Genomic DNA, 20,022 nt, shown 5'->3' with positions numbered 1-20,022 from the left:
ACAGAGGGACCCTCCACTTCGTAGTACGTTGCATACACTCTCTCTGTCTGGTGCTAATGCAGTGTATTTTTTTTTTTAATGTTTATTGGAGTATAATTCCTGTACAATGATGTGTTAGTTTCTGCTGTATAACAAAGTGAATCAGCTATACGTATACGTATATCCCCATATACCCTCCCTCTTGTGTCTCCCTCCCACCGTCCCTATCCCACCCCTCTAGGTGGTCACAAAGCACCAAGCTGATCTCCCTGTGCTCTGCGGCTGCTTCCCACTAGCTAGTGGGAAGTGTATATATGTAAGTGTATACACTTACGTATATACAAATATGTATGTATGTATATATACATAGTGTATATATGTAAGTGTATATATATATATATATATTTGTTAGTGTATATATGTCCATGCTACTCTTTCACTTCGTCCCAGCTTACCCTTCCCCCTCCCCGTGTCCTCAAGTCCATTCTCTACATCTGTGTCTTTATTCCTGTCCTGCCTCTAGATTCATCAGAACCTTTTTTTCTTTTTAGATTCCATACATATGTGTTAGCATACGGTATTTGTTTTTCTCTTTCTGACTTACTTCACTCTGTATGACAGTCTCTAGGTCCATCCACCTCACTACAAATAACTGAATTTCATTTCTTTTTATGGCTGAGTAATATTCCATTGTATATATGTGCCACATCTTCTTTATCCATTCATCTGTCGATGGACCCTTAGGTTGCTTCCATGTCCTGGCTATTGTAAATAGTGCTGCAGTGAACATTGTGGTACATGACTTTTTGCATTATGGTTTTCTCAGGGTATATGCCAAGTAGTTGGATTGCTGGGTCATATGGTAGTTCTATTTTTAGTTTTTTAAGGAACCTCCATACTGTTCTCGATAGTGGCTGTATCAATCTACATTCCCACCAACAGTGCAAGAGGCTTCCCTTTTCTCCACACCCTCTCCAGCATTTATTGTTTGTAGATTTTTTGGCCATTCTGACCAGTGTGAGGTGATATCTCATTGTAGTTTTGATGTGCATTTCTCTAATGATTAGTGATGTTGAGCTTGCTTTCATGTGTTTGTTAACAATCTGTATATCTTCTTTGGAGAAATGTCTATTTAGATCTGCCCATTTGTGGATTGGGTTGTTTGTTTTTTGATACTTAGCTCCATGAGCTGCTTATATATTTTGGAGATTAATCCTTTGTCAGTTGCTTCGCTTGCAATTATTTTCTCCCATTCTGAGGGTTGTCTTTTGGTCTTGTTTATGGTTTCCTTTGCTGTGCAAAAGCTTTTAAGTTTCATTAGGTCCCATTTGTTTATTTTTGTTTTTATTTCCATTTCTCTAGGAGGTGGGTCAAAAAGGATCTTACTGTGATTTATGTCATAGAGTGTTCTGCCTACGGTTTCCTCTAAGAGTTTTATAGTGTCTGGCCTTATATTTAGGTCTTTAATCCATTTTGAGTTTATTTTTGTGTATGGTGTTAGGGAGTGTTCTAATTTCATTCTTTTACATGTAGCTGTCCAGTTTTGCCAGCAGCACTTATTGAAGAGGCTGTCTTTTCTCCATTGTATATTCTTGCCTCCTTTATCAAAGATAAGGTGACCATATGTGCGTGGGTTTCTCTCTGGGCTTTCTGTCCTGTTCCATTGATCTGTATTTCTATTTTTGTGTCACTGTCTTAATTACTGTACTTTGTATACTGTACTTGATTACTGTATAGTCTGAAGTCAGGGAGCCTGATTCCTCCAGCTCCGTTTTTCTTTCTCAAGATTGCTTTGGCTATTCAGGGTCTTTTGTGTTTCCATACAACTTGTGAAATTTTTTTGTTCTAATTCTGTGAAAAATGCCTGTGGTAGTTTGATAGGGATTGCATTGAATCTGTAGATTGCTTTGGGCAGTATAGTCATTTTCACAATGTTGATTCTTCAAATCCAGGAACATGGTCTATCTCTCCATCTGTTTGTATCACCTTTGATTCCTTTCATCAGTGTCTTATAGTTTTCTGCATACAGGTCTTTTGTCTCCTTAGGTCGGTTTATTCCTAGGTATTTTATTCTTTTTGTTGCAGTGGTAAATGGGAGTATTTCCTTAATTTGTCTTTCAGGTTTTTCTTCGTTAGTGTATAGGAATGCAAGAGATTTCTGTGCATTAAATTTGTATCCTGCTACTTTACCAAATTCATTGATTAGCTCAGGTAGTTTTCTGGTAGCATCTTTAGGATTCTCTATGTATAGTATCATGTCATCTGCAAACAGTGACAGCTTTACTTCTTCTTTTCTGATTTGGATTCTTTCTATTTATTTTTCGTCTCTGATGGTTGTGGCTAAAATTTCCAAAACTATGTTGAATAATAGTGGTGAGGGTGGGCAACCTTGTCTTGTTCCTGATCTTAGAGGAAATGCTTTCAGGTTTTCACCATTGAGAATGATGTTGGCTGTGGGTTTGTCATATATGGCCTTTATTATGTTGAGGTAGGTTCCCTCTCTGCCTACTTTGTGGAGAGTTTTTATCATAAATGGGTGCTGAATTTTGTTGAAAGCTCTTTCTGCATCTTTTGAAAATATCATATGGTTTTTATCCTTCAGTTTGTTAATATGGTGTATCACATTGATTGATTTGCATATATCAAAGAATTCTTGCATTCCTTGGGTAAACCCCACTTGATCATGGTGTATGATCCTTTTAATGTGCTGTTGGATTCTGTTTGCTAGTATTTTGTTGAGGATTTTTGCATCTATGTTCATCAGTGATATTGGCCTGTATTTTTCTTTTTTTGTGACATCTCTGTCTGGTTTTGGCATCAGGGTGATGGTGAGCTCATAGAATGCGTTTGGGAGTGTTCCTCCCTCTGCTATATTTGGAAGAGTTTGAGAAGGATAGGTGTTAGCTCTTCTCTAAATATTTGGTAGAATTCACCTGTGGAGCCATCTGGTCCTGGGCTTTTGTTGGAAGATGTTTAATCACAGTCTCAATTTCAGTGCTTGTGATTGGTCTGTTTATATTTTCTGTTTCTTCCTGGTTCAGTCTTGGGAGGTTGTGCTTTTCTAAGGATTTGTCCATTTCTTCCAGGTTGTCCATTTTATTGGCATAGAGTTGCTTATTGCAATCTCTCATGATCCTTTGTATTTCTGCGGTGTCAGTTGTTACTTCTCCTTTTCCTTTTCTAATTCTATTGATTTGAGTCTTCTCCCTTTTTTTCTTGATGAGTCTGGCTAATGGTTTATCAATTTTGTTTATCTTCTCAAGGAGCCAGCTTTTAGTTTTATTGATCTTTGCTGTCGTTTCCTTCATTTCTTTTTCATTTATTTCTGCTCTGATCTTTATGATTTCTTTCCTTCTGCTAACTTTGGGGTTTTTTTGTTCTTCTTTCTCTAATTGCTTTAAATATAGGTTTATTTGAGATTTTTCTTGTTTCTTGAGGTAAGATTGTATTGCTATAAACTTCCCTCTTAGAACTGCTTTTGCTGCATCCCATAGGTCTTGGGTCGTCGTGTTTCCATTGTCATTTGTTTCTAGGTGTTTTTTGATTTCCTCTTTGATTTCTTCAGTGATCTCTTGTTTATTTAGTAGCATATTGTTTAGCCTCTTTGTGTTTGTATTTATTACAGTTTTTTTCCTGTAATTGATATCTAGTCTCATAGTGTTGTGGTCAGAAAAGATACTTGATACAATTTCAGTTTTCTTAAATTCGCCAAGGATTGATTTGTGATGCAGGATATGATCTATCCTGGAGAATGTTCCATGAGCACTTGAAAAGAAAGTGTATTCTGTTGTTTTTGGATGGAATGTCCTATAAATATCAATTAATTCCGTCTTGTCTACTGTGTCATTTAAAGCTTTGTGTTTCCTTATTTATTTTCATTTTGGATGATCTGTCCATTGGTGAAAGTGTGGTGTTAAAGTCCCCTACTATGATTGTGTTACTGTCGATTTCCCCTTCTGTGGCTGTTAACATTTGCCTTATGTATTGAGGTGCTCCTATGTTGGGTGCATAAATATTTACAGTTGTTATATCTTCTTCTTGGCTTGATCCATTAATCCTTAGGTAGTGTCCTTCTTTGTCTCTTGTAATAGTCTTTATTTTAAAGTTTATTTTGTCTGTTATGAGTATTGCTACCCCAGCTTTTTTTGATTTCCATTTGCATGGAATATCTTTTTCCATCCCCTCACTTTCAGTCTGTGTGTGTCCCTAGGTCTGAAGTGGGTCTCTTGTAGACAACATATATATGGGTCTTGTTTTTGTATCCATTCAGCCAGTCTATGTCTTTTGGTTGGAGCATTTAATCCTTTTACATTTAAGGTAATTATTGATATGTATGTTCCTATTACCATTTTCTTAATTGTTTTGGGTTTGTTTTCATAGGTCTTTTCCTTCTCCTGTGTTTCCTGCCTAGAGAATATCCTTTAGCATTTGTTGTGAAGCTGGTTTGGTGGTGCTGAATTCTCTCAACTTTTGCTTGTCTGTAAATGTTTTAATTACTCTGTCAAATCTGAATAAGATCCTTGCTGGGTAGAGTAATCTTGGTTGTAGGTTTTTCCCTTTCATCACTTTAAATATATCCTGCCACTCCCTTCTGGCTTGCAGAGTTTCTGCCAAAAGATCAGCTGTTAGCCTTATGGGGCTTCCCTTGTATGTTATTTGTTGTTTTTCACTTGCTGCTTTTAATATTTCTTCTTTAATATTTTTGGCAGTTTGCTTAATATGTGTCTTGGCGTGTTTCTCCTTGCATTTATCCTGTATGGGACTCTCTGTGCTTCCTGGACTTGATTGACTATTTCCTTTCCCATATTAGGGAAGTTTACAACTATAAACTCTTCAGATATTTTCTTGGTCCCTTTCTTTGTCTCTTCTTCTTTTGGGACCCCTATAATTCAAATGTTGGTGCATTTAATGTTGTCCCAGAGGTCTCTGACACTGTCCTCATTTCTTTTCATTTTTTTCTTTATTCTGCTCTGCTTTAGTTATTTCCAGTATTTTATCTTCCAGTTCACTTTTCTGTTCCTCTGCTTCAGTTATTCTGCTATTGATTCCTTCTAGAGAATTTTTAAGTTCATTTATTGTGTTGTTCATCATTGTTTGTTTGCTCTTTAGTTCTTCTTGGTCCTTGTTAAACATTTCTTGTATTTTCTTCATTCTATTTCCAAGATTTTGGACCATCTTTACCATCATTACTCTGAATTTTTTTTCAGGTAGACTGCCTATTTCCTCTTCATTTGCTTGGTCTGGTTGGTTTTTACGTTGCTCCTTCATCTGCTGCATATTTCTCTGTCTTCTCATTTTGTTTAACTTACTGTGTTTGGGGTCTCGTTTTCACAGGCTGCAGATTCATAGTTCCCGTTGTTTTTGGTGTCTGCCCCCAGTGGATGAGGTCGGTTCAGTGGCTTGTGTAGGCTTCCTGGTGGAGGGGACTGGTGCCTGTGTTCTGGTTGGTGGGGCTGGATCTTGTCTTTCTGGTGGGCAGGGCCGCATCTGGTGGTGTGCTTTGGGGTGTCTGTGAAGTTTGTATGATTTTCAGCAGCCTCTCTGCTAATGGGTGGGTTGTGTTCCTGTCTTGCTAGTTGTTTGGTATGGGGCGTCAGCACTGGAGCTTGCTGGCCGTTGGGTGGAGCTGGGTCTTAGCATTGAGATGGAGACCTCTGGGAGAGCCTTCGCCGTTTGATATTACGTGGAGCCCGGAGGCCTCTGGTCATCCAGTGTCCTGAACTCGGCTCTGTCACCTCAGAGGCTCAGGCCTGACACCCGGGGGCCAGAGCACCAAGACCCTGTCAGCCACACGGCTCAGAAGAAAAGGGAGAAGTAAAGAAAGAAGAAAAAAAATTTTTTAATTATTAAAATAAAAAAATAATAAAAAAGAAGAGAGCAGCCAAACCAATAAACAAATCTACCAGTGATACTGAGTGCTAAAAACTAAACTGAGATAAACAGAAAAATCAGAAACAAATCAGTCACAGACAGCAAACCCCAAGTCTGCAGTTGCTCCCAAAGTCCACCGCCTCAATTTGGGGACAATTCGTTGTCCATTCAGGTATTCCACAGATGCAGAGTTCATCACGTTGATTGTGGGTATTCACCTGCTGCTCCTGAGGCTGCAGGGAGACAAATTTCCCTTTCTCTTCTTTGTTCTCACAGCTCCTGGGGTTCAGCTTTGGTTTTGTCTCCACCTCTGCGTGTAGGTCTCCCTCAAGCATCTGTTCCCGTCCAGACAGGAGGGGGTTAAAGCAGCAGCTGATTAGGGGGCTCCTGCTCACTCAGGCCAGGGGGAAGGAGGGGTACGGTAGTCAAACTGGAATGCGGGGCGAGCCTGCCGCGGCAGAGACCAGCATGACCTTGCAACAGCCTGAGGTGTGCCACGTGTTCTCTCAGGGAGGTTGTCCCTGGATCACGGGACCCTGGCGGTGGCGGGCTGCACAGGCTCCCGGGAGGGGCGGTGTGGAGAGTGACCTGGGCTCGCACACAGGCTTCTTGGTGGCGGCAGCAGCATCAGCATGAATGCTTCATGTCCGTCTCTGGGGTCAGAGCTGATAGCCACGGCTTGTGCCCATCTCTGGAGCTCACTTAGGCAGTGCTTTGCCTTCTGTGGGCACACAGGGAAGGAATCCCCTCCCCTCACGCACCCCGAAACAACGGTCTCTTGCCTCTTCAGCAGGTCCAAACTTTTTCCCAGACTCCCTCCCAGCTAGCTTTGGTGCACTAGCCCCGTCAGGCTCTCTTCATGCAGCCAACCCCAGTCCTCTTCCTGAGGTCTGACCTCCAAAGCCCAAACCTCCACTCCCAACCCCACACACCCCAGCGGGTGAGCAGACAAGCCTCTCAGGCCGGTGAGTGCTGGTCGGCACCGATCCTCTGTGTGGGAATCTCTCTGCTTTGCCCTCCGCACCACTGTTGCTGTGCTATCCTTCGTGGCTCTGAAGCTTCCCCCTGCCCACCTCCCGTTTCCACCAATGAAGGGGCTTTCTTGTGTGGAAACGTTTCCTCCTTCACAGCTTCCTCGCAGAGATGCGGGTCCCATCCCTAATTTTTTGCCTCTGTTTTTTCTTTTTTCTTTTGCCCTACCCAGGTATGTAGGGATTTTCTTGCCTTTTGGGAAATCTGAGGTTTTCTGCCAGCATTCAGTAGATGTTCTGTAGGAATCGTTCCACATGTAGATGTATTTTTGATGTATTTGTGGGGAGGAAGGTGATCTCCACTTCTTACTCCTCTGCCATCTTGAAGGTCCTCCCTAATGCAGTGTATTAAAGATGATTATTTCTGTGTGTTAGCCGGGATTGGAAGGGTCTATGTGTTTGTCATTGTTTGCTAAATCCTTTGAAGTCAATTGCCAATTATAGGATCTTGTAAGTTTAGGGACCTAGCTGATGAATCCAGTTGAACTGTCAGCTTTTCCGGGCTAGACTGGTTATATAAAGAATCTCCATCCTAATTGCTTTAATTAATGAATGCAGAGATAAGACAACCCTTGGAGAGAAACACTGCGACATCTTTACAGCATCATTGCCACACCTGGTGACAGACTAACAATAATCTGGTCTTGCTGGGCACTCGGCGTCTCAATTGCTGCACTTTTATGGGACAGCTACCATGACCGTAATGTGTGGGGATATAAACAGGGTGTCTGACATCTCCCCAGCTCTGAAAGGGCTTATAATTTTATTGAGAAACAAGCCTCAAATGTATCAAACAAGTTGAGAATAAGCAAAAATGTTGTGTTAAAATAATTTTAGAGAAAGGAGGTAACATTTTGGGGAGTGGGTTTGGCCCGCAGGGATTTTATAGCCCCAGGTGATTGGAAGGGCAGATAAGGAGAGACCAGAGTCCATTGACTGGGTCAGCCAGTTCAACCTCTCTCCTAGAGATTGCCAAGTTCTGTCCTCCTGTCTTTGTAATTGTTCTTCCCTCTGTATGGATTCTTCTTGCCCCAGCTCTTCAAATGGCTGCCTCCTTTTCTGTAGTTGGATCTGAGCTCTATAATTTACCCCCAGAGGGTCACCTCTCCATCACCGTATCCAAAGGGACACAGCACCCTTCCCATGCCCCCTGTCTTTTATCAGACAGACCTCATTGCCATTTTTATAATCACCTCTTCTAGGCTGTGAGCTCCTATGAGCAGAGACCTGACGTTTGCCCATCATTGAATCACAAGTGCCGCACAGATTGCGGGCATTTAAAAAACATTAGTTGAATAAATGGTTTGCAGCTAGGAGCATTTTATCATAAGCAGCAGAAATGGACTCTGGTTAGTTGAAGCAAAAGGGAATTAAATGGCATTTTCTCTTCTGAAGTTGGAGAACCAGGCTTGGAAACAGGCAGGAAGCAGTCCAGTCTAGAGGACTTGGAAGCAGGAACCACACTAGAAGGCTCAGCAGGGAACATCTGGTTGGGGCACAGCTGCTGGGGTCAGTAAACACCAAACACATCTTTTGACTCTGGACACATACAGAATTTGTATTTCCACATTGAAAAGAATGAGCAGATAGGAATCACGCTAAGTCCTGAGAGAGAGCAGCTACAACATCGTGTGTATTGTAGGGAAAGCTGCTTCTGGGACAACTATGGCTCCAAAGATTTGTCAGAGTAAAGGGACAACCATGGTTCTGATAAGGTGTGCAAGCCAATGGAAGCCAACTTACCTATCAGCAGATAAAAGCTGAGGCCATGTCCTCTCTTAATACATAGTCCAGTTGGAGAACTGATTCCGCTAACTTTACATGCTCAGGATAGATGGAATAAACCTGAATTGACTATTGCTTGATAGATAATTACAACTAAGAAAACACTGGATTATTCTAGTTTGTTCTGATGCTTGAAAATATTGCTTATCTTCAGACTTCTGAGTATTTTATTTCTGTTTTAATAAAAGAATTCATAGTGTATAATGTAGACTTCAGTTTTATTTTAAAGAAGATAGAGTTTCTAACATATTTATATCTCAGTTTGGTTGAAAAAAAAGATATAATTCCTCGTTAGCATTACTCAACACCTATTTGCATTCTTCTGATAATAGTACCTAGATTTTTAATTTGAGAAATCACTCCTCTTGCCATATCCTCATTCCAAGAGTAGGTCTGTAGTATCTGAGAGCAGAAAAATACCATATGTATTATATCCTTACCTAGAGTATTAAAAACCAAGGTGGTATTTTGAATGTCTAGGTGCTAAAAGCACTGGTCTGCAATGTTTCCTTTTCAGATACTTAAGTAATTCCTTACTAATTTCTTATGCTCAATTAGTTAAGTAAATAGTCAAGTAATTAAGCCTAGTCAATCCAGTGAATGGAGGTGGTGAGGGCTATGGCTGTAGTGAGACTGTCAAAAGCAGAATGTGTCGGCTAACCTTTGAGTGATAAAATAGCACTACAAGTAGAAATCAAATTTATAATATGCCCTGTGGGAAATACAGAAAGAAAGTGAGGATTAAACTAAGGAGTGATAAATAACAGTTGAGATACTGGGGAGAAAACACAGGTCTGTTCCACAAAGTTATATTTCTTTCAGTGTTACTTCAAATGGTGTTTTATCCTTATATTTAAATGTGAACACAAAAAACGTGTTTAACAAATATTTGTCCACTCAACAATATTAGTGTATAATTTATACGCCTGTGTATATGTGCACATATGTACACACATGTATATATATGTAAAAGGGGGTCAATTTGTTTATGGTACACTAAATTCTCAGAAATGATTTTCTTAAAGCTGTTTACTTTTGTTAATGAGCAATACCGTGGTGAGGTGGGAATGTATTTCTAAGGGTATTCTTAGCCATCTGTGTTTGGTCAGTTTTCATCTTAGTAGATTGAAAAGTTGTTATGGAAAAAGTGGTTCATAGGGCATTTCCTCTGAGAAGAGTAGAGAGGAAAATGAAACCAGAAGTTGAGAATTTACACAATCCTTGGGAAAGTAGCAATAATGTCGTATAAGAGTCAACTCAGAATATTTTCACTTACTTGCCATGCATGTATTGAGCTCTAGCCATGTGTTCAGCACCATCTCCACTTGATGGTATATCCGCATTGGCGTGCCATGACTGAAAGAGGAAGTGCTTTGGACCTCTCAGTTCCGTTTTAGGGAGATCCAACCCGTGCTCTCATAAGCCACTTCATAATGGACTTCGGCTATAATCCATCTGAGAACAAGGATATTCACCCAAGTTAATTAACCCCAGAGAATGAGGGTCTTAAGGTCAACCTGGCAGTAATCTTTCTTTAGTAGCACTTCGGAAAAGCTTGATAGAAAAGGCAAGCACAGTTCATTTCCTCTGAGTACATGACAAGCGGGGCCGGGCTTATATTTTCAGCTGGAGAGATTGTCTTTAATATTAAGAAGAGTCTCCCAAACCTAAATATCAGGGGATAAAAAAAGAACACAGGAGAGGAAGGATATGGAATCATCAGTAAGGACCTGAAAAGCCAAAACCTTGGTTCTGCTTGTTTAATTACATATCTTGGCAGAAGAGAGTTAGATAAGGTCCCTTTTATATATGTGATTCCGTCCACACCTGGCCAACTATGAAAGTGAGCCAGTGTCATCTCTAATATTTATTGTTTCTTTTTTTAATTAATAAAAATGTCCTATCAAATGCATCTTGTTTACATTGATTTTTGAGATTTTGACTGTTTATTTCTCTTTCTTCCCACTAGAGTTTCAAAGTCCCCTTTTGGTAGACCTTACCTTGTTTTTCTTTCTAGAAGGAGCATTTAGGAGCTCAATCATGTGGGCCCTCTCTTACCATCTTGAACTTTGTAATTTTTTTCCCCCCTCTGAACATGCCTTTTGAACATTCTGTCTCCCCAGAGAGTGTCCTGTGCAGCCACAGGCGATAATTTAAATCCCTGCCTTTGTTTCCCATCAGTTTCATCCATGCCTGTTGTGTAGAAAGCTCCCTTAAGGAAGGCAGGATGGTGTTGGCCTAAATTATGGCTGTATTCTCAGTGCCTGCTACATATGGTCCCTGGAGCATAAAAGGTGCTCAACACAGATTGAATGCATGAGTGAACAAATAAGGAACTGAATAGTGTTCTCTGGGGAACCTTGTAGCCAATGTCCTTTAGATACAGATAAATTCAATGCACATTAGAGTCAGATTTCTTCCCTTGCAGGCAAGAGAAACTGACTGCAGCTAGATTAGGTAGAATATAGGAAGTTACCAGAGGGAGATGCCTTAGCCCAGGGGGAGATAGGGGTCAGGTCAAGTCAGTCCTGCCGCCTGTTTTTGTATAGCCCACAAGCTAAGGATAGTTTTTACATTTGCAAATCATTGAAAAAAATCAAAACAAGAGCAATATTTCCTAACATGTGACAACTACATGCAATTCAAATTTGAGTGTCCCTAAATAAAGTCTTGTCGTGACACAGCCATGCCTTTTGTTTATGGGTTTTCTGGGGCTACATTTGCATTGTGATGGCAGAGCGGAGTAGTGGTGACTGAGACCGTCTGGCCAGCAAAGCGTAAAACGTTCATTACCTGGTCCTTTACAAAAGAAGTGTGCCGATTCCTAAGTTAGCTCATGGAATTCAAGCCAGGCAATCAGAGCTTAGGGAATTCAGAAACCAGGATACTGTTAGGAATCTAGGTAGCAGAAAGGAAGAGACCGGCACTTGTGGTACCACCATCAGAGGAAATCTGTTCACCCCCATCTCTGTTCAGCTCAGATCTCAAATTCCAGAAAAAGGGAGACTGAATCGTGTGGCTTAGTGTACACGCCCACCCCATGACTATAGGGATGAGGGTGGAGGGAACCTTGATTAATATCCCCATCATATGGAAACTTAGCAAAAAGAGCAGACGTTCACTATTTGAATGGTGATGCCGAGATAAAGTCATAGCTGATCCTGTTGCCTTCTTCTTCCAAAGATAAACAGAAGCTGTTTGCTGCCTGGCCACATTCAGCGGCTGCTGAGCAGTGGTGGGTATACACACCTGACACAGTGACCTCTTGTCGTTGAGTGGACTCCTCATTTCGGAGTGTGCTCCCCTTTATCCCAAGTTTCAACTTCCACTTCTTCAGCTGTGTTCTGTTCAAGCTGATCATACCCAGTGATGCACCATCTCATGCCAAAGTAGCCCAGCACCAGGGGAGGCACTGACTTTATTTTTAAAGACTTCTTTTGGTTTTCTCAACCAAGTTTCAGAACTGCTTTCCATCACCTTTGAATGGAGCTAAACTGCAGATGTCTAAATGAGACCACAGAGGCATCAGCGCTTGTCCCGAGAGGTGAGAGGAGGGGGGACTGGGAAGCATCGGACTTTTGGGCCTCCTGTCTTCAGTGTGCATCCAGCCTTCGCCCTTAGGAGGCATTGCCAGGAAATTAAAAAGCTTCAGTCCGTGACCATGGAAAGGCTTATGAGCAACAGGTCTCAGTGCAAAAAAACCGTTTTAGTGTTATCCTTTGTGAGAGGCTCATGTTAAACAGGATAGGAGATGTAGGTCATTTCCAAGCCTGAAAAATGTGAAATTCACTTTTATTTAAAATGTTAAATGTGATAGAAAGAAAAGAAGTTGGTCATTACCTTCCAGCGTAAGGGTCAAAGTTTCTCTGAAAGAAATGCACGTTCTGTAGAGCCCATATGCAGTCGTTAGAGAAAATGACTCTGTGTGTGTGTGTGTTGTATGTAATGATGTAAAATATGTGGCGTTCTCCCATGGCCTTGACCTGAGTGTGTTGTGACTCAACCTTTACTTTCCTTATTTCTGGGTTCCAGAGGAAGAGAGCTTTTTTTTTTTAAGAATCTTTTTTTGGGAGGAAGTAGATATGGAGGGTGGTATTTATGTTTTTGTTTTGTTTTTGAAGCTGAGGAGTGTTTCGGGAGTATGAGGGATTGGTGCAGGAGTGTTGGTGGGCATTCTTCCTTCAAGTCAAGAATCTGAAATGAAGTCCATTTCTCTTAAAAAGCCCTCCGTTGATGCCGTGGACAACATTTTTACCCAACCTGGAGCCCACTTGGGAGAGGCCCTAGCAACTGCTACTCTGAGGAAGAGAAGCTGAGATAGACGTTCCTGGGGAGGAAGGAGAAGAGACAGGATGGGGAGGCATGGGACTGGCCAGTCTGCACTCCGGCCGGGGCCGTCCTTCCCCCTCCCAGACACTAGCTGTGGTCACCGTGTTTAAAAAATTCATCAATGTGGCAGAGGCAGGAATACTAATTAAGTGTTTTGAGCATAATAGAAAGTCAGTTTTAATTTTCCCAAATGGAACTATTGTTTACAGTTACAGATGGCTGCCAGGCAGTACCTGGAGAAAATAAATGAGTCCAGGGAGTAGGGAATTGCTTTCAATTCCTATGCGTATTGCAGGGAAGCCATTCGAGAATTCAACCTAAGAAGGTTGTTGCCCAGAAAACAGATTACCTATAAAGTCTGCAAAATGGTGTTTCCATTAGGACCATGCCAAGTCCGTGGTATCACGGATTTGCATGTTCTCACCTCCCTCCTGGTGTTTTACGTAAAAGGAATGAGCACTCAGAATAGTTATTACCACATGGATTAAAAACCACAGAAACAAGCACCACTCCCTCCCCCGATGGCCACCAAATTAAAATTGCTTGTACAGTACCCAAAGCTTTCTCGCCTCTCATCCAGCTTCTTTTACGTCCTGGGCTGTGTCTTCCTTAAGAATAGTGAAATGGATGCCCACATACCCTGCACCCAGATTCACAAATTTTTAACACTTCCTTTCGGAGGGAAAAATTACACTCCCTTCCATGACTGAGCAAGGAAAGACCAACTCAATCCTCAAGGCCACCTCTCACCCGATCCCTGCCCTGGTCGTTCTCTTTTGCTTCTCTGCACTGCCAGGGCAAAGCAGGCTTTTCCTTTACTGCACTTCATCCTTCCTGTCTGTGTTCATTTGCATATTCATAATTGTCTTTCAACTAGTCCCCGCAACTCAGCTCTTCACTACTAACCGTGCCCCTTGAGGGACTGTCTTAATCCATTTAACCAGCTGTAAAATGGGGGTAGTGATAGTGCCTGGGGTGAGTCTTAATGAGTTACTGCAAATGAAGCTTCTAGAGAAAACTCCGGTGTGTAGTTTGAACTCAAAGATGGCAGCTGCTAATACTGTTTTTATTAAGATTATAAAATATTTATTTATTTATCTTATTGAAGTATAGTTGATTTACAGTGTTGTGTTAATTTCTGCTGTACAGCAAAGCAACTCAGTTATACACATATATACATTTTTTTATATTATTTTCCATTATGATTTATCCCAGGATATTGAATATAGTTCCCTGTGCTGTACAGTAAGACCTTGTTGTTTATCCATTCTGTATGTAATAGTTTGCATCTACCGAACTCCCACTCCATCCCTCCTTCACCCCCTCCCCCTTGGCAACCACAAGTCTGTTCTCTGTGTCTGTGAGTCTGTTTCTCTTTTGTAGATAGGTTCATTTGTGTCATATTTTAGATTCCACATATAAGTGATATCATATGGTATTTGTCTTTCTCTTTCTGACTTACTTCACTTAATATGATAATCTCTAGTTGCAACCAACTATATTTTAATTATCTTCTTGTCCCTTTTCTTTGAAGAAATAATCGGAGTACACTACATACAAAAATAAGTAATTGTCCTATTGAAAAATCCCAGGGAAGGACAAAAATAAGAAGTTGGAGTCAGAGGCTCACTCTAGGAGACGCTCAGTATGGGTTGGCTTAAAGCAGTAATTATGAAGACTTCCTGCAACAGAACTACCTGAAGTGCTTGTTAATACTGCAGATTCCTACTGAAACAGAATCCCTGAAGCTCTTGGGCACTGCCCCCAGGACTCCCCTGTCAGAACTATCGGGCCATCTCATTTGTAGAATGTAATAACTAAGACACATCACAGCATGGTACAATCCAAGTCCAGGGTGAGCCTGACTTTGCTCTAAGTATGAACCATTATTGAAGGATGCATCGTGACCCTTCTCCCACTGTATCCCAATGGAATACTTTCCGTAATACACAAGCACTTGATTTCATTCTCTAGAGTCCTTTTCAGTGAAACTTTGCTCAGATTTTAATACCTCTAAAACTTAATTGGTGTTTGGGAGTTAGCTGGATTTTTTTTTTTTTTTTTCTGATTTCTAATTAGGAATCTCAATTCACAGAAGATATATAGTATATCAAACCAGTCTGGGTTTGAATTTTGTTCTTGTGTGACATCAGGCAAGTTCTTCAACCTTTCTGACCCTCACTCTCCCCACGTGTAAAATGGGAGTACTGACAAATACCTCAAAGGGCCTTGTGAGACTTACAAATACATGTGAAAGCACTTACTACCCTTGCAAGTTGCCCCGGAGATGTTAGTTTCTGTTTTTTCTGAAACACAAGAGCACTGTTAGGAAGAGAGGAAAAAAGAAACACATTTTCTCTTAACTAATGGTTTCTCAGTTTCAGGGCTATGACATCCTGAGCAAAAGATAATTGTTGATGAGTGTTTTGGGGAGGGGGAGGGGGCTGGCGAGGGGGGCTGTCCTGTGCATGGTAGGTTTAGCTGCATCCCTGGCCTCTCCTCACTAGATGTCAGTGGTGCCCCTTCCTCCATATTCCTGACAACGAATATGTCTCCAGACATTGTCACATGTCCCCTGGGGGGTGAAAATCATCCCTTTGAGAACCACGGTTCTAACTTTTTGCCTGTAATTTTAAGGCATTAAATGGTAAAATAAAACTACAACATTAAACTTGCCCATATTTTAACAAACTATCTCAAAGGGGAAACTAGAGCATTACCTACCTATGATAGATATCCTCCATGAAAATTCCCCAGCCTTAGGAAGGAGAACTCTCATGGTGCTATTAGGACGTAGCAACAAGTAATCAGTGGCTTAGCTACAACAAAGGGTTAGATTCTCAGCCTTGAAAGGCCATGACCTCAGGCTTTCTCATGTCCCAGATCTACTGAACTAGGGCTGGATGTCTCTTGTTGCAAAAACTAGGGAGCAGTGGCCCTTGCATGAGGCTGATGTAGAAAGCAGATGCTTATTTCCTTCATTTGGAAAGAGAAATGAAATTGTCAGGAGTAGCTTCATTCAAGTTAGTGTGACCGGAGCAGTTGATTCCTAAAATAATCGCAGGGGAAACCAAATTACCCAAGTTACCGTGAGAAGCACTGGAGGCTGGGTGGCGTCCAGACACCGGCACCTGATGGATCTGTGCCACGATGGGGACGTGTACTCGTGAGGCGCTTGCAAGTTCTTCGATGGGCGTTGCCGACATCTACCTCAGCAACCTGACTCTTTCTCTGCTTCCATGGTCCTCCTTAGTGACACAGCATTTTAACATTTTTTCACCCGGGTTTAACCTAATTCTGCTAGATTCTGTGCCTTGTTATTTGCCTTGAGATGACCTTGTGAATCTCTGTGGGAATCAAACAGGTGTTTTTATAGGAGAACCTTAATTCCAGGTTCCTGGGAGGCACCTCTGTGCAGACCCCCTCCACCTCCCACCACCTAGCATACCAGTCTCTCTGCTGCCAGCTTCCCTGGAGTACACTGATCCCGTCCACAATTCCTTTTACAAGCGGGACCATGGCAGCTTTCTCACTCTGACTCTCCTGGCATCACGGACAAAGGGTCTGACGAGACGAGAGACAGTGGACTAGCCCGGGCTGCATGAGTCACGCTGAGACTCCAGCTGTGCTCTTTCCTTTCCTGTTGGCAAGATTTTGAGGTGGAAGTCCAGAGGTGTTTCGTTGTTCTTGTTTGTTTTGTTTTCATTGTACAGTAGTTGATTTGTCCTCGCTTTACACGTAGTTATGAAACATTAATAAATACTGATGAAACGAAGGATAAATGTTATTTGCCTAAATTAAGAAATGTTTGATAGGATTGTTATAACTGTAGTTATTGCTTATTGAGACGAGGTGCTAGTTCTTTTTAGGGCTCATGTGGCCCAGTCATTTCGCATTTTGCGCGGATTATCCTAATTCATCTACATAACGGTCGAATACTTCAGAACTTCTTTTATCCCGAAGTTGTAAGTGAAGTACCCATGTGGCAGAGGTAGGATCTGAACTGCTGCCCAAAGGGCAGATTTCAGGTGGCTGATGACCCTTGCAGCTAAGCCCCAGGAGAGGGCACCTGTGATGTGTTCCTCTCTCCACCAGGGCCTCAGTGTCTTCTACCACCAAGGCCTTGGCAGCATTTCCAAGGGGCTAGGGAATTTGAACTATGCCAGTGACAGTTTTGCAAAAATCGAACCCAAGATGGAGGTAGCTCCAAGTTAATGCCATTTGGTGGCTCCTCTGGAAAGTGCATCAGAAAGCATCCTGGAAGCATCTTCCACATTCTGCCTGGCATGGCTAGAGAGCTCCTCGTCGCCTTATGTAATTCAGCTGCGATCGGCTTCAAACAAGAGTATAGAAAGGTGCCAGTGTTCTCCTCTCTTCCTAGGAAAAGATTCCGTATCTAAGACTGCCCTTACTGACTTCACCTGGCTTCTGTCACTAAGCTATTAACTCACTGAAATTAAAATGCTACGAAAGATACCTCTGAAGCAGCTGGATTTTTCAAACGTCAAAATTATAATACTGCAGCTGCTGGCCCTGCTTTACTATAGCTTATGTTTTGGCGAGAAGCCTACCATCAGCCCATCAAACTCTGAGAAGCCAGGGGGAGTTAAAATAATAGCCTCTTAAATAGAAATGAGTAAGATGGTTATCAGTAAATGGAAAATCAGTTTCATGTAATACCTCTGAACATAGGTTAATGAAATAAGTCCTTAATTTTCCTTAGTGAAAACTAGACCTCTTGATTAATGTTAAGATTTGGCTGGCTATTTTTAACATTAGTCCTTTTCTTAAAAAATCTCTTGAAATAACTCTCATAACTCTCATTCAGGCAATAATTTTGAGCACTTTTCCCTCTATTATCCCACTTAATTAAATCTTCACAGGAGCTTTGCTAAGGAGACATGATTCTCAACCCAGTCTGCATCTAAGGAGACTGAGGTCTGGAGAAATTAGGTGACTTGATCAGATAGAAAATGACACTGAGAATATTTCAACCCATTTTTTCTAACTGTAAGTGCACTATTCTTCATGAAACCAAGTTGCTTCTCAGTAATCTTGAGAGTGTTTACTTGCACTAGTAAAACTAATTTACTATAATTTAGCCATTATATTGCTTCTGAAAAATCAATATGTTTATCTATAACATAGTCTAGGTCTAGAACCTTTGTTGTTATATGGGGCTTCTGATGTTAATAGTATTCATTTACTCCTGATTAATTGGGGCAGAAGGAACAGAGGTCAGAGCGGTCATAGATAACTCCAAGTAACCAATGAAGGAAAACTAGGATCATTTCTGGATTATTCAGGGATCAATTTACCATTTTGTGCCTGAGTAGTATTAGGTGCCTGCATTTGTTGGCTTGGGCTGCCATAACAGAATACCATAGAATTGGGTGGCTGAAACGAAAGAAATGTATTTCTTCCTGTTTTGGAAGCTGGGAAGTTCTAGGTCAAGGAGCTGGTCCACTCACTGCCTGGTGAGAGCTCTCTCCCTAGCTTGCAGAAGGCCACCTTCATGCTGTGTCCTCACATGGCAACGAGACAGCTCTAGTGTTGCTCTCTTCTTCTTATAAACGTACTAATTCCGTTACGAGGGCTCCACCCTCATCATCTCACCAAACCCTAATTATCTCCCAAAGGCCGCATCTCCAAAGATCATCATGTTGGGGGTTGGAGCTTCAACGTATGAATTCTGGGGTGTTTGGGGGGGGGGTACAATTCAGTCCATAGCAGCACCTGAGACCTATTCATCAGTAAGTTAACTGTAAGCAGTATTAAAAAATTACTCTGAAACTTCATGGCTCAAAACAAGATACATTTATTTTGCTCATGAATCTGTAATTTGGGCAGAGTTTCGTGGGGATAGCTCATCTCTGTTCCACTTTGCATCAGCTGGGGCAGCTCACAGCCTGAGCACTGGAATCTTCTGAAGATTCATTCACTCACTTGGCTGTTGTTTGATGCTGGCTCTTATTTGATGCTGGCTCTTGTTTGATGCTGGCTCTTGTTTGATGCTGGCTGTTGGCTGGGGGCCTCAGTTCTACTCCACGTGGGCCTATCCATATCATCTATCTGTAGGCTAGGTTGTGCTTCCTCACAGTGTGGTTGCTGGTTGCTAAGGGCAAGCGTCCTAAGAGTGAGACTGAGAGAGACAGGTGGAAGCTATAGTCCAAGGACCCAGCCTTGGAAAAGACCATAGCATCATTTCCACCATAGTCTGTTGGCTGGAGCAATCCCTTTCCCCTACCCGCATCCAAGAAGAGGGGACAAAGACCTCTTGAGGGAGAAGATGTCAGTCATATTGTAAGAAGAGCATGTGAGATGGGCCATCTTTGGGAAACATCATCTTCCCCTAAGAGTTTGGTAATCTGATTATCCATGGTTGCTAGAACCCTGAAGGAAAGGCAAGATCACAAGGAGGCAGGCATGTTCCTGCTGAATTAGCCGGTTTAAGGAGCCACTTTTGTGGTCTGCCAGGTATGTGTCTGGTCTTACCTTTATTAATCCTCCTGACTTGTGGTCTTCCTTGCATCGCTTACTTCTCTTAAATTCTGTCTTCTTTATGTCCCCAATTCAAATACTCTCTGGATGTGATAAAACACCACCCTGGGACTCTTAACATTTGTCCGTTAAGATAAGATGCATCTAAAGCTCAGAATCAACTGAGACTGACCCCAGTGCAAGTTTCCGTTCTCCGGATTCTTCCCCTTCTATTTCTTAGGGGAGATCAGGGTGTGGAAAATATGTTTCCTGAGGCCCAATTCATACCTTGCCCTTGTCTGAGGCTTAGGATGCTGTTACTGAGCTGTAATTGTAGCATTCAGATTCCCATTTAAAATACATTCCATTCCCTGGGGGAAATCATCCAAATGGCCTACTTTCCTGAGGGGGATATCAGAAATACTCCTGTCGGCTCGTAGCCTCACATGTAATTGTGAAGGTAACTCTACTTTTCACGTATTTGCTGCACACTCCTGTGATGTGTTAAACATTGGGGGTTCCCCTTCCTCGTATATCCCGGGTTGTC

The 20,022-nt window shown here is 41.8% G+C and overlaps 1 protein-coding gene across 2 annotated transcripts in view; it reads left to right on the top strand.

Annotated features, from left to right (window-relative positions):
* The window catches only part of GRM7 (glutamate metabotropic receptor 7), a 796,163-nt gene that overhangs the window by 611,677 nt on the left and 164,464 nt on the right, over nt 1–20,022 (top strand). The gene's annotated exons all lie outside the window — the stretch shown is intronic.

Source organism: Eschrichtius robustus, chromosome 12, assembly GCF_028021215.1.
Source record: "Eschrichtius robustus isolate mEscRob2 chromosome 12, mEscRob2.pri, whole genome shotgun sequence".
Taxonomy (NCBI): Eukaryota; Metazoa; Chordata; class Mammalia; order Artiodactyla; family Eschrichtiidae; genus Eschrichtius; species Eschrichtius robustus.
Note: the sequence above shows the minus strand (reverse complement) of the source record. Positions and strands in the feature narration are given on the sequence as shown.